We start from the raw sequence: 24883 nt of genomic DNA, 5'->3' as shown, positions 1-24883 counted from the left end.
AGCCTATTTTACATTCATTTGATTGGGGGAAAAATAAAAAGCTCAATTATACCAAGTGATTAAGAAGATGTGAGTCCTCAGGGTCTCATACATTGTTTCTCTAAATATAAATTGGTATAAATGGTTTGGAAAGCATTTTGGTTTAGTTTTTCTTACCGAGTGTAGTTTTTCTTACCTAATAATGAAGTAATTCGGACTATAAATTCAGGAGAAAATCTTTCTTGTGTACACTGATGACACGTACAAAGATGTTCAGAGCAGCTGTCTTCACAATAGCAAATATGTGGAAGCAAATCAAATGCTTCCACAGCAGGTGGGTGGCTGAATGTAGTGGAATAGACTGTTTTAAAGCAGATAAATAAGTAAACTACAATGGCTTGATGGTTAATTTCATGTGTCAATTTGACTGGGCTAAAGGATGCCAAGATAGCTAGTAAAACATTACTTCTGGACTTACTGTGAGAGATTATCATTGAATTAGTAGACATAGTAAAGAAGATTGCCTTAACCTATGCAGGTGGGCATCGCCCAATCCATTGAGAACTCAAATAGAACAAAAAGGTGGAAGAAGGTCAAATTTATCTCTCTGCTTGAGCTGGAACCTCAATTCCTGCCCTCAGACATCAGTGCTCCTAGTTCTTAGGTCGTCAGAATCAGACAGGGATTTACACCATCCCTATTCTCAGGCCTTTGGACTTGGACTGGGATTTACACCATCAGATCCCTTGGTTCTCAGGCCTTCATACTCAGACTGAATTGCACCACCAGCTCTTTTGGTTCTCCAGCTTATGGAAGACAGATTGTGGGACCCCCATGGCCTCCATAATTGCATGACCCAATTTCTATTTTAAAAAATCTCCTCTTATGATTATTGGTTCTGTTCTCTGAGGACCCTGACTAATACAGATAGTATACAATAGTTTGCATGAATCCTATCAGTATCAGTGTGTATGTCTACACACTGATACTTATGATTGATCAAATTCTGTATACCATGGTGTAGAACAAAAAATTGCTATTTTTTGCTCCAATGTTATTTTTCTAGAGATCAGTTTCTTCTCATTTGTTTTGAGCCCTTGTTAGGAGCATGCTATTCCTTTGTCCATTTACTTAGGACTCAGGTAGAGCTGCTGGTGTACCTTTATGGGGGTGATCCCTACAATGGTGAATAGTTCATTTGCTCTGTTTCTTTGGGTCTTTGATTTAGCAACAGGCAAATTGGAAGTTCCTTGTTGAGGCCCCAAAGGGAAAGCATCTTGGCTCAAGGGAAAGTCTCCTTGTAGTCATATAGAGAACCTTACAGCTCCTCTTCAAGCTCCGAGGGTCAGCCAGACTAGACACACGAATAGGACATATGACACACCTCCCCAACTCTGAGCATCTCTGTAGACAAAACTCTCGCCAGGATCTGTCTCGTCCCATTCTAAACCATGAGGCTCTGACTGTCCTGAGGGGTCAAGTCATGGCCCAAGTCTCAGGGATGAAGGCTCAGCTGTCTCCTCTAATTTATTCTTCCCTTCTGGCCATAGCAGATTGGCTCAGAAGAGGTAGACTTGTTGGACTTGAGCGTAAAGGGGAGTGAGGAGATTAACAAAATTACTTTCTCAGAAATAGATACTTATTGAAAAGATTCCTTTAACTACAGTTTTCATCTTCATAGGATTGCCAGCTCAAAATTTCAGAAATTTTCTATTTTCCCATCTACTTATCTATCTATCCATTCATTCATTCATTCATTTGTTAATAGTATTTATTCTCCTTCACTTGCTAGTCTTGAATATTTTTCAATTCAAACTTTGCAAAATAAAAGAAAGAAAAAGTTCCAGTAATAGCAAGAAAAGTTTTAACATTTACAGTTGGCAGAGCAGATTTAAGAATAATCAAAGTTTTTGAATGACTACAAAGGGTGTTAATTAAGTAGCAGGTGTTTTATCACCTATGTCTATTTGAAAAAACTGCAGCACAGATGTAGCTATCTATAGTTTGTATAACAAAACTCTGTATTCACTGGGTTCCATCTGCCACACTAACCTCAAAACCACACTTAGTACCAGCTAATTAACACCTTGATTAAGCTATACACCACCTGCAGCTTCAGAAATGTAATGAATTCACTAACTTTTATATAAAAACTCATTGTAATACTTAGATTAAAATAGCATAGTGAAAATGAGAAAATAATTAATGTATCAGTCTTAGCATGCTCATAAACACACACACACACACACACACACACACACACAGAGACATGTACATTACTTGTCTCATCTCTCCTTCTCTCTTTATTTCTCCATTCCCTCAGAAATGAGATATTTAGTTGAAGTTCTTCCAGGCTCATAAAGCAATGAACTGCAAGTAGAAAAGAACATTTTTGTATTCCCTCAAATGAAATTTGAAAAATCCCAGGCAAGTAATTTGATTTGTCTTGCTCAGGTCACATGCTATTCTGAACAGGATTGGGTATCCAGATTGACCCAATGTAGATGAGCTGTCTCATCCCCTTTCCACAGAAACAAGAACCATTGGGGAGGAGCAAGGGACCAAAACATTTCTGGTTGGGAAAATAACTAAATGAACAAATGAGCCCTATAGGACAATTGATGCACGTGTGTATTGTTAGATGTACAGTGTAAATTCTGTCTCATGTTTCTTATAAAACCTTCATTGCTCATTTATAAATTGTGAAGCAGATTTTATTTTTATATTGGGGGGAAGGACAGTGATTGTCCACCACAGAAAACTAAGATATCAGTTAAAATATTTTTCAGTAGAAAAATGACATTTTGATTAGTCATGGTACCTTACCTAGTAGTGACTTGCAGGATTTATTGGAAGGGAGGGAGCTGGAAAATTAAGAGACTATTATGATCATCCAGATGTAATGATATAGAGGGAGGAGAGTGAGAATTGAAGGACTGACCTGTGTTTCCAGAGGAAGGTTCACAGTGAGGGCGTAGGTGGGTGATGACTAGTCCATTCTGCCTCATGACTGCAATAATTGTGAATGAATTTTTTCTCAACTGGTCATGATAAATCATTGTCCATTAGGATTAAAGAGTCAAGTAGAATCCTGGAAGATAGGAAATGCAAGAACAGCAAAATAAATTATAGTAAAAATAGGTTTGATTTTGCACAGTTCATTTTATTAAGAAGCTCATCGCAAAGTTAGTGACTCAGGGCTACGAAAAAGGATTCATCCAGTTATTCAGGACTCATCATCAGAAGGCATTTTTAATAAAAGGGCCCAGGAACTGTTATGACCTTAAGTATTAGCATTTCATACTGATATTTCTATAAAAAGAAAGAAAACGAAGTTCCTGAATTTCATTATATTCTACTCTCAAGAGGAAGACAGGCAGTTTTTAGTTTAATTTATTTCATGTCTACTAAAACCTATTTAAAAGTCCTTTAATTGTCCTGAAATAGTGTATGGATAAATATAAAAGCCTATAAATAGTCCCTGAAATGTAATGAAATGAAGGATTTGTAGCAGGGATTTGACTATATGTAATTTGTGGGGCTGATTAATTAATCTCTGTAAGCCTGTTTCTTAGTATCTGATGCTGGCACTTAAATTTTAAGGGAAGGCGTTTGGGAAAGGAAGATGGATGTAATGTGAGAGGGTGCAAAGGCAAGCTGCAGCCCACAGGCAGGAGCTGGAACCCATGAGGATGGACTGGGCATGTGTTGGTTCTCATTGCTTCCAGAGTTCATGATGCAGATGTCCTGTAAGAGAAGCTGGCGCCCTCCGGGTCAAAGCTAAACACACACCTGGCCCAGGTGCTGGAGGCGGATCCAGGGAGGGTGGTGCAGCATTTTGCCTGGCTGCTACCTTTGCCACAGAGGTGAGCAGGCGGATTGATGACCATGCGGATGACCTACAGAAGCACCCATTGAACCTGCCCTGACATACCTCTTTTGGCCCACCCTCATTGAAAATATACAGAGAAGGGGATTCTGGCAAACAGTTCAACTTGGCTCACTTGACATATTTTACAGACACTGCAGTTCACAGTTTTCAACCTACAAGCTCTGCACATAGTTTTAAGCCTTAGTTAATCTACAAGTAAACAAAGTCACGCTTTTGTCTAATGGGAAAATATGACACAAATAATTCCTGCCTTATAACTGAACATATGCTCATTCCTTCCCCCCAATGGTCTGAAAAATTCCATTTTTAAAAATTATTTTCTTCTTTTAGCTGATTTATACTCTCCCTTTGATATTCTATAATTTAAATAGTATATATATATATATGTGTGTATATATATATAATATTTCAGCACTGTATGTGAGATAACAGGGCAATGGGAAGAAACACTACTTGTTTTATACACACACACACACACACACACTCACACATAGGCATACTTGTATGCACATGCACTACATTCATTCACATCAAAACAAAGAAAAACTCAGCAATTATAGCTTTTCAGAGAATTTTTGCAGTTGGTGTAGAAGGTTGCATACATGTGTGAGTGTGTGCACATGCATGTGTGTGCACATACGCACACACACATATGCACACACTTTGTTGTAAGGATTTGACCATATGCAGTTACTGAAGTTGCTTACAGCAAGTCTCTGTGAGCCTGTTGCTATTGCTCCTGATCCTGGGGCTTGAAGTCGGTAGGGTAGGCAGCCGGGAAGAAAAAGAAGGATGTAAAGTGAGAGAAAACCAGAAGCTAACACCCACAAGCCTGGGCTGAACCCACGAGGACACACTGGAGCGCGTGTCGGCTCTCATGCTCCTGACCTTGATGATGCGGGCGTCCTGCAGGAGAAACAGGTACTTCCTTCTCAAAGATGAGCACAAAACCTGAGAAGGAAGATCCGGGGGAAGGCAGAAAAGACCGAGGCCCAGACGCTGCTCCATGCCAATCAGTGAGGCAGCAGATAGGTGAGAACCTGTGTGAGCTACAAAAGTGGGCCTCTAAACTCTGCCCCACCTCCTTCAGAGAATAAGAAACAACATGGCTACTGCTACGCCTCTTCCCTCTAAATCTCATGCAAAAATGTCTCTTATGGTTCACTCTAATCTGAAGCACACAGGAAGGGAATTTCAGGAAATGTAGTTTAGCCTAGTTAATCTGTTCATATCAGACAAAATAAGTGACAGGTAATGCTTAAAATTAAATTTAAATCAGACCTTATCTATGAAAGTCTGGACTTTCTGTTTCTTCTGATCTTGAATCACTGAAATGTAATTTCTCTCCAACTCCTTCTTTATCATTTCAGTGAAATCTCCACCTACTTGACATGATAGAATTATTTCTTTTGAAGTCTTTAAAATATTCTGGTGATCTATACAATGTCTTTTTATTTTCACCAAGGATAAGGCAGTTTGTTAGGTTAATATTTTCAATTTCTATATTATGTTTCATTCATGTTAATAAATTAATTGATTCTATAACGTGATAAGTACAAGTACACTACTAAGTATGTTATGTAACTAGTTGGGTTTGTAAACATACAAAACAATGTTTTTTTAAAAACAACATTGTAAAATACTAACACTGTTGAATTTTCTTTAAAAGGTGCAAAGTCCATTGTCATACATCAAAGATTCACAAGTCAGGGAGAGGTGGCCTTGATGAAGTTACTGAATTTCTCAGTTTCATTGTCTGTAAAATAGGGGATACAGTAATATTCTCTTTATAGGGGGTTAAGTAAGCTACCATAGTGCTCATTGAACATTAATTATATTACTATTTTCAATGATATTGTGTATTTGACTCTGTATATGATAGCCTTTAAAATATTTTTAATAATTAGAAAATTACAATAATCACAATTATTTGAAGTAAATTACAAAAGCTGCCCTCTTTGATTTTTATGAGTTCATGCAAGTGTTGGGGTACTTTTAGCAACTTTCAAAGTTCTTTCAGCAGTATGTTTCTACAGAATTCTTAGTTTCAGGGTCTTGAAGTCTCTGTTTTGGAAAAATCGTTACACAAAGGAAGACAATGAACATAGAAAATTTGTAATCCTAAATCTTTTCTTCAATCAGAGTTCTCCTTGCTACTACTTTAGTAGCATAATCTAATCTTTGTAAAGAAAGAATCTTTGTAATCATACTAACTCCTCTTTAAATTTTCAGAAGGAGAAAGAACCAGAGGAAGAGTTAGTAGAGGTTTCAGTATTGTATTGATGAAGGTCAAGAATGAGTCTTTCACCCAGCTGGTGTGGCTTAGTGGTTGAGTGTTGACCTATGCACCAGGAGGCCAGGGTTTGAGTCCCAGTCAGGGCACATGCCCGATTGGGGCTCCATCCCCAGGAAAGGGGACATGCAGGAGGCAGCCGGTCAATGATTCTGATCATTGATGTTTCTATCACCCTCTCCCTCTCCCTTCCTTTCTGAAATCAATAAAAAATATATATTTTTAAAAAGAATGAGTCTTTATACCTGGAATATCTCCCATGATTAAAAAGATGTGGTATACTGTGTGAATTAGCTACTCAAAATCCATTCACAATTCTTTTATCCTTTATCTTTCATTATTTTACAGAGAGAAAAGCTTAAATTTCTAATTTTCCAGAGCTCCTTACATTCAGGCTTACTCATACAACATGATTCTGGTCCTAAGGCAGGGTTTTCTTCTGAATTAAAAAGGCGCCAATTCACCAGGAAAACCTTTTGCTTTTCCTGCTATAAAATCTTATAAGACTACTTCTTCATTCTTATCCTGAGCCCTCTCCTCTCTCTGGCCCACACACTGCTACTTTACACCCAGAGCACGCTTCTCAATAATCCCCTCCTATTGGCATCAGTTTACCAGTTTCTTCCTCATGAAGCAGCATGCCTTCTTCCCAAACTCCTCCAGGCCAGGCCAGGCTCCTTCTTTCATGTATTTCCGTGTAGCCCGCATCACACTCATCTGTCTGTGATGAGAGTATCTGGCTGCAAGCCACAAGCAGCAGGCACATCTGTCTTGTTTATCCCGATGCCATAAAGAGCCAGCATTTAATGAGCCAGGCTGTGGGACAAGTACCACTGTACTTTTACTAACTTGTGCTTGGTCATTGTAATCTCCTATTTTACAGATGGGGCCACTGAGGTGGTTTAAGTTAAGTATTGGGTGAGTGGCAGAGCTGGCTCTAATGCAGGCAGCTGGCTCCAGAACCTCTGTGCTTAACCAGGATGGTCTGCTGCCTCTCTAGAAATGTGCTCCAGAGGGAGAGAGCTGGATGCTTTGTGTGGAAAGCAACACGAAGAACCTTTCTGTTGTGCAGTAAGAGCACATTTTCAATGTTTAAGGTATTTTTGTACTCTATTCTGATTGAGCTGTATGAAGGCAGGGGCCAGTAATCTTAAGAAATATGTATCCCAACTGACGAACTGATGTAATGGGTTCACTGATAAACCTTGGGATGGCAAACATTGGCTCAATGAATATGAACAGATTTTGTGTTTAAAATTCTGTAATTACAAAGTTAAAGTATTCATATGATCAACATTTTAACATAGAGAACCCTCCTTTAAAACATCCAAATGTCTGGAGTTATTATTTTTATTTTCTGATTTGCTCTGTAGGATATAACTAAACATGATACTGTGAGTGACTAATCAAGGCTCCAAGGAAGTGATTTCTGATTCACAAAACAACCTGCTGGGCTTTTTGTACACAGTTAAGCACAGTAAACAATGGCATTTCAAAATGAGGCAGGTGGATTTTCTCCTATTTTAGCAATATGTTACAGTTTATTTTTTATCCATGGTGTATATATTGCACTTATTGAAGTGCTGTTAATTGAATTAAGCTTTATGAATAAGCAAAATTGAACAAAACTAATTGTTTAATAATGTGTTTAGTGTATGCATTCATGCATGCACGTAAGTATGTATACATACTAGCTCTCTGGTCGGTGATTCACCATTGTGTTTGTGTAGTATTTATACACCACTGTATATTTTAAATATATGTCTGGTGTGCATAAAGGCTACCTGATTATGAAAATAAGAGTTGGATAATCTTTGTGTACTGTGCCTTGATAGACTTTAAGTGAAAGTCTTCATACATGCTTATAAACATTTCCCTTGGTTGTCAGTGATATTGTAGATTGCTTTCTCACTGAATAGAATTTTTTTCAGAGTGGATTAAAACTGAAAAGAAAAATATGTATATATGTATATTTATATTATAATTATTGTAATTTATATCATTTAATTAAGATAAACATTTAGTTTGATAATCAGATTGTATTCAAGTATCTTTCTTTCTTTAGAATAAATATAATTATATAAATAAACTCATTGGGCTTCTCTATCATATCTCAATTTATTCTGTTTCACATAGATGGATCAATATTTTATGTGCCTTAATATGTGAAAATAGAATATTTTGACTTGCTTCCTTTTGTTTAAAAATGGATTTTGAAGTCGTAATGACTAACGTAAGCCTAAAGTTATACTGCCACCTTATTCCAAACATATCCTTCATTATTCAATTTCATCCTTTCTTTAAAAGGTCATTTTAAAAAGCAGTGACATTTTAATGACAATGCAATTATTTTTCCTTGAGGGATAATGTTAATTAATTGAAATCTTTAAAATATTTTAGTGTTATTTATTTTTAGTTGTCAGTGAATAAAACATAGACGATAATTTCTGAATTAATCCACATTGCAATGATCCAGGAAAACTTTGTTTCCATATTAGGATATGTACCTTTTTTTTTCTCCTCCTCCTCCAAGACCTGCTATTGTTACACCAACATAATGTTTAGGTTATTATGTATTATTTTACCAGGATTTTTAATTAATATCTAATATGTGTGTATGAAATTATTGTTGCCTAGCTGCTGTTTCAATCTGTAACTTGCTATAACAATAAATCTTATTCAAAACCTTCTGTAGCAGAGACACGAGTCTAGGTGCTAAGGTTCAATGGTGTTCACATCAAATAGTCTCTTTACTCACTAACCTTACAGAATTGGTGGGGCATGGGTGGGAAGATAGAGGCCAATCATTACAAGATTAAATAAAGAACTGAGCTCTGAAGCATGAGTAGAAGTTAACAGTTTGAGGATGGGGTTAGTATTTCCCAAATGAAAGGACTAGCTTGTGAAAGACCTGAAAGACCACGTGGAGAGTGAGCCCAGACTATTCTGGGAACTGAATTAAAGCCATTATGGAAAAAAGTCAAAGACCAAGAGGCCAGGGGTGAGAGATGAAGCTAGAGTGCTTGGCAAAGGCCACACTATGAAGTTTCAAATGCACTTTATTAAGGATTTGGGTTGCTATCTCAAGAGCAAAAGAAAGCCAGTAATGTTAGCAGTGCAATTAAAAACTTTAAGTATCTAATAGGAATTTAATAATTGCAGATATGCATACCTGTATATCAAATACTAAATAAGGAGGCTTCATTTGAAGTATGAAGACAATGCTTAGGGCAAATTAATAATGTGTATGTTCTTTTCATGGGATTCAATAATATTCCTTTTCTTAAGGATTTTATAGTTTAGTTTAGTTGGGTAAACCATATACAAATAAACCTTATTTAATATCATCATATTTTAAATATTAAAAATTAATTGTGACAGATTATTAGTTGCTGAATTATCTAAAAAGGGTTTATAAAATAATATAATTGAATATTCCACAGCGTTGTATAACCTATGTTGTAGATGTGTCCAAGAATGAATAAGACAAGATGATTCTGGGAAGATGGTGGAATAGGAAGCACCAGGTATCTGTCTCCCCAGCTAGACAAGAATTGCTCTGCAGAAACTGTCTGATGTAACTATTTGGAATTATAGTCTATTGAAGTCTTGCAACTTCCAGGGGAAGTCTTGAAAGATAAATTGTGGTTAATTTTGGTCAATTTCAGCTCTTAGCATTGTAGTGGCTATCCATCCCTGACTCCCCAGCCCACGGCAGACAGTGGTGCATAAATTACTTTTATAATGGATTAAAAAAAAAGAAAGGATATTTTATACTGAGCTCTTAATCCCTCCTGGGTACTCTGACTCTGGCTCTTGTAATTTTTTTTTATCAACTATGGTCTTAAATTCTTATACATTGTCTAAATTTAGCTGTATAAGAATATATAAAAATTTTGTTAATGTGATAGCATTCAGCATTTTCAAATAATTTAACAATTAAGTGATCTTTAAAGATAGTAACCAAATTAAGTCAATTAAATTTATGCATTTTATATATACAATTAGCTAACATTTTAACAATGAGATTAAGGCTTTTTATCATTTTAAACCTAGTGAAACAGTTGCTCTCAAACACGCTTAGATATATAGATGGTCATTGCTTTTCTAGAAAGCAATTTGATAATGTATGTACCAAGGATATAAAAACATCCATCCCATTTTACCCAGTAATTACATTCTGACACTATTTCACAAGAAACAGTAAAACATTCCTATAATGATTTATTCATCAAAATGTTTTATGAATTATTTTCATTTCTTAAAATCTAACACTAACCTAAACATCTAAAATTACAGAGTTGGATAAGAGAATAATACATTTAATGGGCTATCATTCAAGCCATAAAAATAGTGTGTACAAAGACTTGAATGGCATTAGAAGAGTTTCACGGTGTTATATTAATTGAAAAAAGTGGGAAATTAAACTCTATCCATGGTACATAGAGTGTATCAGTTTTCTATTGCCCCCAAACAATATGAGTTTATTGTCTTACGTTTCTAGAAGTCACAAGTCCAAAGCCAACCTCAGTGGACTAACAGAGTCAAGGTGTGGCAGGGTCAGTTCCTTCTGGGGGCTCTAAAGGAGAATCTGCTTCCTGGCCGTTCAGCCTGTGGAACCTGCCCTAACTCCTTCACTCCTGGCCCCTCAGCGCATGGCCGCTTCTCCCTCTTCTGCATTAGCGTATCACTGACTCTTCAGCCACAGTTAACCGGGGTCGTTCCATCAGGCTCCCCCAGTTAATTCAGGATTATCTCATCTCAAGATTCTTAATTTAGTTGAATTTGCAAGTGGTTTTTGCCATGTAGGGTAACATACTTATAGGTCCTTGGAATTATAATGTGGACATATTGGGGTGTGGGGAGGGATTTAATTCTGCCCACCACACATGGGCTGGCCATATTTATCACTGAAACTGGGATACTTTCTTTTTTTAAAACCTAATTCCAAAATATTTTTATTTAATGTTGACAGTATTACAGTTTCCCCCATTTTCTTTCCCTTTGTCCCTCTCCACTCAGCTGCCACCCTACCCCATACTCTTGATAATGAAAGAGGGCACTATTTTTTTAATATATTACAGAGAGGAAGGGAGAGGGATAGAGAGTTAGAAACATCGATGATGAGAGAGAAACATCGATCAGCTGCCTCCTGCACACCTCCTACTGGAGATGTGCCTGCAACCAAGGTACATGCCCTTGACCAGAATCGAACCTGGGACCTTTCAGTTCGCAGGCGGACGCTCTATCCACTGAGCCAAACCAGTTATGGCGAAAGAGGGCACTATTAGGAATTACTTCAGGGCAACAGAGGTAAACAGGAGCTATTCTTGAAAACTCTAGGTGGGTGCTCACTTAAGTATACAACTAGAGTGATATGAAATGACAAGCTGTCTAAATTCAATCGAATTTTTATTTTTGAAAGGGACCTGTTTTTGTTATCTTGGGAAAATTTAATACTTTCTCTCATTCCTTATAGTTTATTATAATTGAGCATATTTAATTAAAATTCTATTTTTAAAAGCATATCTTATCCATACTTAGGTAATATTTTATGTTTGAGTATTGATATGGATGCTTTTTTAAAAGTTATATGCTATTGGTCTTAGAGACACAAGGAAAAACAATAAGTTATATTAAAATAATTCAGGAACTCATCCATGCATGCAATAATTATGATTGTGAGCATCCAAGAAAAATTAGTGTGTAATGTCTTAATTAAAGTTGGGCAACACAGTTTTATTTACAGATTGAATTCTATTAAATCTTCAGAGTGGTATATTTTTATTTTACCCTGATGTAATTAATATTTAGTATAGCTCTTTCGGTAGCACATTGCATTATTAATGCACATTTTGTGAGAAATATAATAGTATGTAAAAAAAACTCTCTTTGGAAGATAGCCCATAAATTTTGTTATTATATTAAAATGCAAATTTTGCCTCTGGCTTAACAATTTAAAATACTTATGTGTTGCAGTTTTGCTTATTTAGAGGTATTAGCTGAGAAAAAACTATTAAAATCTGTTGATTTTTTGCATGAGGATCTGTTTTCACATTTTTAAACTAGTGTTGGGAATCTTTCCCAGCGGCATTCTTAACTCAGAGATAGAATGTGAGTGTTGTGTTTACTTTAGTCCTGCTCTTGTTTTCTTTAGAAAAACTGTGATTTGTATTAGTAGCATATTACCGAAGCTACATGGCTATTAAAGTTTGAGCCTTAGGACAGAAGAGGAAAAATTTCAAACTTTTATTATTGTTCTTGTCAAAGGATGTTGTTATTTTGGTTGTGGTATTCCCTCTAAGGCAGCCTCCAAGAAAAACACCATTTATCTTAGTTTAGCTATGAGAAGTCCACAGGGGTCCTTTCTTCATCTTTAATAATAAGCTTTCAAAAATATTCACAAATAGAAAGCTATCTTTAAGCACACACTCTGTAATGTGTGGTAACACCAAATAGATCTTCTGCTGAGCCTTTTTATTAACAAAAATGATGGAGAAAATAAAAACTCCCCAAACTTTTTATTCCTTAATGCTAAAATAAGGCGATATGAATCCTCTATCAGTCTTGATGTTTCTTGGATCGGGAGTGAAAAACCTCTGAGTTTAAGGAGAGGTTTTCTGTGGGGATGAAAAGAAAGTAGACTGCCTAACTTTAGGTAGTAGCTTATTCACAAAGTATTGTTCCCCATGCAAACACCACTGCCCCCTGTCTCCCTTGCTTGCTCTCATTCATTCTCACTGCCTGCATTAGAAACTGTGTCTCTCAGTGACTGTTCCTGAGCGCAACTAGAGAAAACCAGCCTTTATGTAGCTACACCTGAATGTGCACTGCTTCCTCTGGGATCATTAGATTTATAAATTGAACATGGCACTCTTCTACTTTTCATTCGGCAAACATCTTTTATCTAATTTCTAAAATACATCTGAAAATGATTGTGGAATAGGTAATCATGTGTTGCATAAAATAATTTCATTATTGTTAAGTACTTTTTAAAAACTAAGACTAGTAATTAGTTTCATGTCACAAAATTAATGCTTCTCATAAACTCTTGTATTACACTTATAATATAGAATTTGAGAAGAGGTTTATATTATTTTAAATAACTTATTTGTGATTTTTGTCTCAAAGGATAATTTTCCAATGATTTTTAGCCCTTTCAAAATCAAAGTTGTTCTCCTTCTGTTTAAATATTTAGCATGCCTTATGCATCCTAGGAAATGTGAGAGACTTTTTTACCTTCTGATAATACAACCATTAATATTCCAAGCCATCCCTCTAACTACTGCAGACCATTCCGTTGATCACCCTATGCATACAAATACAGAACTCTCTCGTGTGTTACTTCTAGTTTTTAAATATGTTTATAATATTTTGGAATGTTGGGGTTAATTTTGGAATGTTTCAATCAGCAAACAAAATAAATTTCATTAGAAAATTAAAACAATTGGAATTTTAGGACAGAAAGATAAGTGATTCTCACACGATAAACTCAAGGTCAGAATTATTTTTCCAGTTATTTTTAAAATCCTCTCCAACAAATCAGGAGCCACCACACGGTTACTACAAAAAGTGTCTTTATTTGTAGAACCAACTGTGAAAATGACTCACTGCTGCCATCCAGGCTCAATTCCTAGATTATTTTCAAATTAAAAGAGGTCCCAAATTATATAAAATAATTTTAAGGGGGTGTCTGGAATAGTCTTCATTTTGATAACTGTGTCTTTAATATGCTAAAACATACTGCTATATTAAAACAAAACTTTTACTAATATTGTTTAATATACAACTAAAAATATTTGTAAGTATTAGGAACCATAGGCATTAATAGTTTGCAAGGAGCCAAGATTTCTCAAAAGTCTCTTGGGAAGAAGCACATCACGGGGGTGTAGGTTTTAACAGTCGCCAAGGCGGCCCTGGGAGCTGCAGCTTTCACCACCTCCTCCGGAGACTGAGCTCTCTGGCCCCTCCGGCATCTGCTGCCTCCCATTGCTTGCCATCCCCGCCAGGCCTCTTCTTTCTTTCCCCATCCTTTCCTCTATGTAATGAGGGATTCTGGAAGCTGAGCAGTCCCATCACCTGCTGTCTGTAAGCTGGAGACTCAGGAAAGCTCGTCCTGCAGTTCAGTCCGAGAACCTGAGAACCAGGGGAGCTGATGGGTTAAGTCTCAGTCTGAGGGTGGGAAACAGGTCCTAGCTCAAGCACTCAGACAAAAGAAGCGCATTCACCCTTCCTTTGCTTTTCGTTCGGTTCAGCCCTCAGTGGAGTTAGATGCTGTCCATGCCCACTGGGGAAGGCAAACTGCTTTGCTGACTCTGCTGATTCAACTGCTAATCTTGTCCAGGAGCACCCTCACAGACACTCCCCAAGCTAATGTTCAGACCAAATATCTGGACACCCAGTGATCAGTCAAGTGGACACATAAAAGTAACCATTATAGCCTCTAAGTTTGGGGGGGCCTTGAGTTAGGCACCCCACTCTTCTTTTACTCAGATATGGCCCAGGTGATGCGGGAATGCCAGATTTAGAGCTGTGAGCAGGGCCCATGCATTTAGACAGCTATGAGCTGAAGATGAGCTCCCATTGTCTCTAGGGCATTATCAATGTCACTGATGGGGAAATTGAAGCCTGAGAGGAATCATACGGCAAATGAGCATAAATTCAAGACTAGAGCCCAGTTTTGATTAGACTAATTGCTAATCAAGAATTATCCTCACTTATTCAAAAATATGTATTGGAGATCAGTAGCACATAAGATATTACTGACTAAAGTGATTTAGACATAAAGGGTGTTTTCCTTTATGAAGCTAATATATAAAATAGATCCCAGAAATGTGGAGAGTCAATTAACAGACTGTAGGAAGGAATGGCATGTTAGAAAGTTGTGATAAAGTGTTCAAGATCAATTTCTAAATCTGCTAAATTACTTGGACTATTTATCAAATGAAAAACTAGTTTTTCTTTGTGGTTTTCCTTTCTCTTCCCAGAGCCCATTAATATCATGCTTGGTCTAGAATTTTCCTGCCCAATCCTAACAGAATTTAAATGTATTTGTTCCTAACTGAACAAATACTTCTCTCTCTCATCGCTCTCCCACTTTTTAAAATAGCTTTTAACATTACCATTTGACAGTTAACTCTTCCTAAGTTCGAATGTTTTTCCTTATAATCTCTAACACTGTGTTTATTTTTATTATATTTTTACTGTAGGCAGGGAGACTGGTAATACTAATTTTAATTTTCTGGTTCATTTCAACATGTCACTATTTGATTTAAGTATTATAATATAATTGAAATCCAAGTGTCTATTAAGAAGTGACTGGAAAGCCCTAGCCGGCTTGGGTTGGTGGAATCCTGGGTTCGATTCTGGTCAAGGGCACATACCTCAGTTGCAGGTTCCCCAGCCCTGGTCGAGGTGTATACAGGAGGCAACCAATCGATGTGACTCACTTACATTGATATTTCTCTCTGCCTCTCCTTCTCCCTTCCACTCTCTCTAAAAATCAATGGAAAAATGTCATCAAGTGAGGATTAACAACAACAACAACAAAAGTGACTGGAAAAATAAATTGTGATACTTCCAGTGGTGAAACATACACAGTTTGAAGAAGAAAGATGCATCCATATTGACATGTCTTACAATATTATTCTGTGTGGGCAGGAAAGCACATTACAGAAGGAGGTATACAATTTAACAAAACTATGTTCATACACAGAGTACCACATACATTTACTTTACAATAACAGAAAAGGTCTTGAAAATTATGCAAACTAGTGCCAACAGTATTTCCTACCAGGAAGTGCAATAGTTACTTTATACATTTCCTTATATTTTGAGATTTTGTAATAAGTTTCAATTATGATTATAATAAAACTAGAGGCCTGGTGCATGAAATTAGTGCATTGGGAGGAAGGGTTCCTCAGCCTGGCCTGTGTCCTCTTGAAACCTGGGAGCCCTTGGGGGATGTCTGACTGATGGCTTAGGCCCGCTCCCCGTGGAGTGGGCCTAAGCCATCAGTCGGACATCTTTAGCGCTGCCATGGAGGCAGGAGAGGCTCCCGCCACCACTGCTGTGCTAACCAGCCCAACTTCTGGCCTTCTGGCTGAGCTGCACTCCCTGTGTGGGAGTGCACTGACCACCAGGGGGAAGCTCCCATGTTGAGCATCTGCCCTTTGGTGGTCAGTGTGCATCACAGTGACCAGTCATTAAATTGGTCAATTTGCATATTAGCCTTCTATTATATAGGATTAATTTATTACAAAAGAACAAAATAAGGAAAGAAAAGTTGAAAACTTTTCCTATCTGTAAGTTTAAAGGCAATACTCATTCCACCCCTAGTTTTTTAATTGTGAAAATGAAAAAAGTCTCATATTATATTGCATTCTCTTATAAGATGTTAACAGTTCAAATATCTAATAGTTGCAAGCATCACTCATAAGTATATATATTTTTAATTATTTTATTATCTTCGCTTTGTGTTTTAATGTGTCTAAAATTTGTCATATTAATTAATTGAGACATATATATTACTTATCTTTACCTGGGAATTGTTATAAATTTTACATAGATTTAATTTACTATACGCATATCAGTTGACTAGAGGGGCAAATTAAATAATAATAATAATAACTCTAACAGTCAAAATGACAAGCTATTATTACTTTGTAGTTATATTACTTTATAGTTTGAAATTTTATCCAGTTCTCTAAGACAACATACTTACTTCTTTTATGATTAGATTTTGGAGCAAATAAGATGTGATAATTTTTATTTTAAGACATTGTAATCTAAAATTGCCCAGGCTTCACAAATCTTGCTGCTCATAGCCTTTTATCTAGATTCTTCAGAATGACAGTCTCTCTTATTTCAAGTTGGAAATTCTCCCTTGTTTAAGGCTGCAAGTCCCTTTGTTGTCTAGCCTTCATCCACTATCACTTCTTTCTTGCTTTTCTCTCCTGACCTCCAGCTGCCTGTCCACTGCTCCCAGAGCCACTCTGAGATGATGCTATTTCTGCCCACGCTGCTGTCTTTTGAGTTCCCAAAGCTGCGAAACAAAAAGATTGTAAATGGGCAATATTTCCTTCTGGTTTTATCTCACCAGAGCCTTACTGTTCCTAACAGAGGAATGAGAGAGGACACCCCACTCTTCAGTTCTTCACCCCAGACCCATCACAGGCACGGGTCCTTTTCCTACAACCACCTCTAGTAGGGCTTAGAAAAGGTCTGGGCAGAGGCTGTCATGAGAAATGCACTCCTGTCTGCTGTTTATTTTTCTTTCTTGCTTCCTGTCCTGGGTCCCTGCTCACAGGCATACACCAAACATCCTCCGCAGTTCTCCTTAATGAAGGACACCAGCACTGAATACAAAGCAGCTCTTAAAAATGCGTATTTCTCGCACAGATCTAAATATCAATTCAAGCTTAGCCTGAAGTTCTATGACATGAAACAGATGTATAAGTTTGCTTAACATTATTTATACACTATCATCTTCAGATGAAACATTCTTTACTTACAATTTTGTTTGTTTGTTTTGCTTTTTCTCAGATGTTGAATTGCTGTTTCCAAGAGCCAGATAATTGAAAATTTCTATTCTTTTTCAGTCTTGCAAATCCGGTACTCCAAAAAGTAGTTCCAGCCAAATAAGCAGTACAGTTTGACTTAAAATTACACTGCTGGTCCTGATACTAAAAACAATTACAATATTGCCTTACCTTCTTTTTTTACACTTAGCAGAGAGCATGGAAACTATACATACATTTAAAATGCTAAGCACCTATGGATAATATTTTTCTCCACTTTCTAAATCTTTTTAATAACTGTACTTCACAATTCACTGCTGTTCCAGTTGTTAGAGTATCCAGTTAGTTAGATAATTAACAAAAGTGGAGGGGGCAAATGGAACAGCCCCCTCCAGGGGAATTGTTTTTATTTTATTTTATTTTATTTTTGTTTTGTTTTTCTGGATTAATGGGTGAGGAAGAAAATTGTGAGGGAGGATATTTTTTTATTATTATTAAGTGAATGCTCAATAGAAGGCAAACGACAAAGCTAAACTATGAAATATGTGCAGTAGGAGCCAAAATAGCAACCATGAAAAGGGGAGAAGATTAGAGTGGGGAAGTCTGGGGAAAAGAACTGATAGGGGGAGGGCACAAACGCCCAAAAAATCCAGGAAGAAGATTGGCTGGGGGAGGGCACAGGCACAAGCCTGGGAGAAGCCAGGAAGGAGATTGGATAATTTGAAAGAAAGCTTACTCTTTTCCAAACCCAAGGAAATTTAAAGAAATCCGACCAAGAACCGGGCACAGTCCCTGCTTGGACCACACCCATGGCCTTCCTTCTCTCAGGCACATATGTTTTTGCCTTCCTTTCTCCTAAACTCTAAGGGTATCCATGAGACTTGTGACCAGGGGAGCAGTGAGCATCAGCAGAGGACTCTCCTTTCGCCTCTGTAAGTTCCTTTCCTGAGTCCATGAAGCTGCTACCCTGTAGCCTGCCTGCTCCTTCCTCCCAAGTGTGCACTCTCTACACTCTAATCCATCTGCCACTATCTCTTAAAACTCCTCCTATATGAGTGTCCCTGAAATTCTTTCTGTAGACACTGCTGAAGAACCTATTTCCTCTGATTTATGTGTTTGCCATTTTATCTATGATAAAAACATTGATAAAGTTACCTAGGTAGGAGTATCCATTAATTTTATGGTTGCATAATACTACAGACTAAATTTTTTAAATAAATGTGATAAAGATATTATTTTAGAGACATGCAGACTCTAAAAATGCCTGTATTTTAAAATTTTTTATTTGTTTTTCAACAAGTAGGTGAAATACTAAGGATAAGATGCCTGGAATGGGAGTGTAGGCATTAGGTCTCCCAGAAAGCCCCTGTGGTCTTTGTATACATATATAACATGTTTCAATCACCTCCTATCCGCCCTGTCAATGAGAAAGGGATCTTCACTAGTTTTATGGGAATGACCAAATGCAGGACACCTACCAGACACTACAGGTGAGCTCTGCAGATTATCACATATGCTCCTGCCAAGGGGGTGGGAGAGAGTGAGAACACAGTTCCCTCTCTGGGCCACATGGCAATTGAGTTCAGGAACAGAATGAACAAGTCCGGGCTGGGGAAGGCAGTCTTTGTAGTATTGAGGGTAAGGCTACCCTTGATTCCCAAGCTGGCCATTAGACCATTCAAGGCCTTCCCAGTTTCACCAGACATCAAGGCTGCACATAGTATCAGGCCTGAGTTTCAGACCTTCCATGTTGTCTTTTGTTTATGAGGAAAAAATGTAATGTCTGGTAGTTTTAAAACTATGTTTAACTATAAAGGCAAAACAAAGACTCTTATGGAAATCCCAACCCATAATTAAGAGAAGACATCAGGACCAAATCTGTGGCTGTGTGTTGAAGGATGGTCTCTCTTTCCCCCTTTTCTGGGCGATCTATCAACTATGCCTTTCTAGTCCTTGTTCTGTATGTTAACTCTTCTACTACCAGTTATCTTGGCTGCTTCTCACAGGAGTCGCTCTCCTCAGCTTTAGAGGTACTTGACTTTCTAGCTCTGAAACTTGCTGACAATTGGCAGCCTCTTTCTGTGCTTATGGTTCAGTTTCCCAAGACAAAATATGATTATCTTAGACTTTTGCATTTTTGGAAAGGCATTAACACCAGGCCAAATTGTATGCTTATGGCAATATTATGAATAAGCTACTTCTGAGAAAGACATCCACTCTTACTGTACTTAACTTAGCTGATGTAGGTGTGGGGATATATGCCAGTACTGAGGGCATAGACTTCTTCCCAAGGAAAGGTGTAGGAAGCAAAACCTTCTGAAATGTACATAGCAAAATACCTCAGGCTATCCAATCAGTGCTCCTGAGCAGTTTTCTCTTTCTGAAAGTAAAATCGTTATTTCTCAGCTACCACGTCAAATTAGTGAATTAGTCTGTCTTTTCTGTTCTTTCTTCTGCCCACTTCCCCACCTTCTTTAGTTTTGATGCATGAAATATGTTGCTTTCTTTCTTTCTTGTGTCTCTCTTACTTTGAAATATACAGTCATTATCTTTTCCTTCATGGTAAGTCGGTTAAAGCATTCTCTGACACCTCCAGACTCTCTCCCTGCCAGCCACTCCTATACCTAGCCCAACTGGTTCTGATGAAACGCCAATTTCAATAAGTTACTTTACATATCCCCTTATCCCTCTGAAAATGTCCTCAAAGCAATGCCTTGAATTCATTTCTGTGTTTTTATGTATCTGCCCTACTTCTTGACAAAAGGGGATTGTGTCTATAGGGAATTTTACATCTATATAAAATACGGGTGATATTGGGTAGGAGATTAAGATTTTTTTTAAGTGATAACATATTTTTATCTTTTATTTTATTAGTCTATTTCCCAAGCCAGATTATAACCCTTTAGAGCAGTGGTTCTCAACCTGTTGGTTGCGAGACCTTTGCGGGTCAAACAACCCTTTCACAGGGGTCGCCTAAGACCACCGGAAAACACATATATAGTTACATATTTTTTTTGTGATTAATCACTATGCTTTAATTATGTTCAATTTGTAACAATGAAAATACATCTTGCATATCAGATATTTACATTACGATTCATAACAGTAACAAAATTACAGTTATGAAGTAGCAACAAAAATAATTTTATGGTTGGGGGTCAGCACAACATAAGGAACTGTATTAAAGGGTCACAGCATTAGGAAGGTTGAGAACCACTGCTGTAGAGGATACTAATTAAGTCTAATGGGTTTTGCTACTCCAGTACCCATTTAATAATATATAATTTGATAGTGGCGATATTGTTGATTTCATTATGCTTTGAAAGAATTCATAGTGAGTTGTTTGTATTGTTTACTTGATTCAACTTCTTATTAGAAATTAAGTATGGCTATTGTATCTTCTCAAATGGGATCACAGAGTAGAAAAATAGCTGGGCTTAAATATGGCTGTGTTAAGTGCATAAAAAAATTTCATCCGGACTCCATACCAACAACATTGGATTGATAGCTGGTAAAAGGTGTCAGAATTGCTTGTCATATTGAGACGAAGGAATACAAAAAGGCTTGTAAAAGTTTCAAGTTCTCCTGTCAATACTGGCATTTCACTAAAGATTAATTAAGCCACATTTGCTTGTTATTAAATATCAAAATATCAATCAGTTTTATCAAAAAATATGACTTGCATGTTATATTGTATGTGTGCATATTCATGGTAAAGAAATGAGATATTGTGTCTTTTTTTAGTTTATACCCTTGGCATTCAAAGGAATGTCGAATATTTTTAATTAAAATTGGATCAGAGCACACATACAGCCAAGACTAATTTTAGTATTTTCCATAATTAGAAAAATAGGGGATGATCTCTCTTTTCTTTGAAGACCATTCTAGAATTGAATTTATACTTAACTTTTATATGTATTCACACATTAGAACAAAATTAATTTCCTTTATAAAGTGAAAACAGATCACTTTGCATGTCCAACTTAGTACAATATAAGAGAATAAAAAATTTGTTAAAGTTTTTCTGAATTAATTAACCAGGTCCTCATGACTCTTCTCTCTCATACAGCAATAATAAGAATACCCATGCGTGCCGATCACAGAGTGTCCTCTGCTGCCCTCTCATTCCCAGTACTGCCCTACAGTAGCTGGCCACCTTGGCCTCTTTGACTCCTAGCTCTGTCTACTCCTGGAAGGATTACTTATACTTTACATAGCTCATGTTCTCCTTTAAACCTCTCCCAATCTGTCATTCACTCTCTCTGGAATTCTTATCAAGCCACCAATAACCATCATTTTATTCAATCTAGTAGTCGATTTTTGCTCTAAATGATATGGCCCCCTTAATATTTGACCTCATTTGTTACTAATATCCCCCTCAGTCACTCCACTACATCTATTTTTAATTCTTCAAACACAGTAGGCATGATTCTACCTTAGAGCATACACACTGACTGTTCCCTCAGCTTAACCTGATCTTTCTTCTGACATCTGCCTGCCTAACTTACTCCCCTTTTCCAAGACTTCTCAGTAGGCCTGATGACTGTGCTTAAAATTGCAACAGCAAGCCCTAGCCAGTTTGGCTCACTGGATAGAGCATCGGCCTGAGGACTGATGAGTCCCGGGGTTGATTCCAGTCAAGGGCATCTACTTTGGTTGCAGGCACATCCCCAGTAGGGAGTGTGCAGGAGGCAGCTGATCGATGTTTCTCTCTCATCAATGTTTCTAACTCTCTATCCCTCTCCCTTCCTCTCTGTAAAAATTCAATAAAATATATTTTTTAAAATTGCTACAGCTTACTTTTATAGCCACGCTCTAAAGATGAGCCTCAATGTAGCCCTGCACCTTGAGTATGAGCTGGTCTGTGACTTATTTGTAACCAATAGGATGTATCAGATGTGACAGATCTGGAACTCCTAAAGCTGAGTCAGATGAAGTTTTGTAGCTTCTTTCTTAGTTTCTTGAAATATTATCATTCAGGATGATCACTGACAGCACACTCTCTCTTAGAGCCCAGCCTCCATGCTGTGATGCCAAAGCCACATGGAGAGGCCACTTGTAGGCACTTTGGTCAATAACCTTAACTGAGCTTCTACTGATGGCCATGTGAGTGAGTCATCTTGGACCTACAGCCCCAACTAAAACCCTGGCTCATACCTTTCTGCAAGCATATGAGAAACCCAAGTGGGAACAACTAGCAGAGCCCCATTAAAGCACAGTACTATAGAAAATAACAGTACATTGTTTTAAGCCACTAAGTTTTAGAATAGTTTATAATTAAGGGCAATTAGAAATCCACTTTTCCCTGTTTAATTTCAAATGCCTTGCTTTACTTTCTTTTTTTACCCTGAGCCTTTATTTTTATTTAACAGTAGTGAGCCGGTGCACAAATTCGTGCACATTGAAAGGAAATTAGTTAGAAGGTGGATGGTAGGGTGGGACTGGGCGAGAGGGGCCAGACATGCCTTGGAGCCAACCTCCCGTGGCCCCTCTCCTGTGTCTGCAGAGTAGGCAGGGTCCCTCTGGCTGGTGGGGTCCCTTGGTCTGGCAGGTATTGGGCCGAAATCAGCTGTCCAACATCCCCTGAGGGATCCCGGAATGCAAGCGGGCACTCTGCAAAGTTGCTGTTGTATAAGGTGTGGAACACAAACACAAGTGTGCAGTAAACCAGATTTGCAGCCAGCAGTGCCCCAACAAAAACATAACCCACAGCCAAAAGTGGAATCATGTGGCCCCGGGAGGAATCAGGCTCCCTCCTCTCTGGTTTCACCGAGAACTGCTGCTGCCAAGTCACTGCAGCTCGGCAGCTCCTGCGTTGAGTGTCCACCCCTAGTGGTCAGTGCACATCATAGCGACTGGTCGGAAGGTAGGAGGGACACTTGGCATATTGGCCTTGTATATATAAAGATACTGTATGATTTACTAATTTATTATGTTCAGTATTTATTTTTTGTCTGACTGTTTAAAACCAGGTTAAACACGCTGCTGCATTTTTCTTCATTACTTTTTCAGTCATGCCTGCATTGTCCTTTCTTTTAGTTTGACTTTTCTGCTACTCTCACACTCATATTTTTCATTTTCTTTGTCATTCTCCTCCTCTTTTTTCTTCACCAATAAATTTGGAAGTCTCAACAATTCTCATGTAAGACATCTTCCTCACTGCCAGGTTCTTCTTAGTTTTCATAGTTGTTATTTATTTTATCATTATTATTTTCAGTAAAGAGGGGGAAAAGGGCACCCTTAACTGAGGACATTCCTGGAAAATAAGTTTCCTTGAAATAATTTCATGACAGACCACCTGGCAAACACTAATATGTGCTAGTGGGAGGTCCCTTATTCATGGACTGCTGCAGCAGATGTCTCGGTGCTTTTGGAAAACAAACCTACAATCTATGGACTTGTGTGGCATGGCTGTCAAGAAATATCATGTACATTATGTCACACTCTTAGTATAAACTGGAAATGTTTCAGGCCAAATAGCTCCCTTTGATTAAAACAGGTTACCATACACATATGCCTCAAGGTGTCATTTGTTAATCTGGGCCAGTGTATCCTCATGACAAAAAACACCTGGGAGATTGCATTAATAACTGAATATTTCCCTCCTTTGTATATACCATTCAATTATATGTATCCTTAAAATAATTGGTAAAGCTTGATGCTGGCTAAGTCTTATTTGTGAGTCTTATTGAACAACTAAAACCTTTGTGTTTTATCAACAGAGTAGAGGCCTGGTGCATGAATTCATGTACCAGTGGGGGCCCTGTGGGATCAGGCCAAAACTGCCTCTCCAACATCTCTCAAGGAGTCTTGGATTTTGAGAGGGCGCAGGCCAGGCTAAGTGACCCCACCTATGTATGATTGGGGCCCGGGAGGGATGCGGGAGGTTGGCCAGCTGGGGAGGGACTGCAGGAGGGCTCCAGGGCATGTCTGGCCCATCTCACTCAGTCCTGACCGGCCAGACCCCAGCAAACTAACCAACTGGTCAGAGCGTCTGCCACCTCCTAGTCAGTGCACATCATAGCGAGTGGTTGAGTGGCCTTAGCATATCATTAGCATATTATGCTTTGATTGGTTGACTGGATTCTTAGCATATTAGACTTTTATTACATGATCTGATGGCATCCAGATGATTGAAGTTGCTAGAAATCTACCTAAATATCTGAGTCAATAATATGCATAAAATGCAATAAGCCATCA

Source organism: Myotis davidii, unplaced genomic scaffold, assembly GCF_000327345.1.
Source record: "Myotis davidii unplaced genomic scaffold, ASM32734v1 scaffold268, whole genome shotgun sequence".
Lineage (NCBI taxonomy): Eukaryota > Metazoa > Chordata > Mammalia > Chiroptera > Vespertilionidae > Myotis > Myotis davidii.
The sequence above is the reverse complement of the archived record's forward strand: the minus strand, read 5'-3'. Positions refer to the sequence as shown.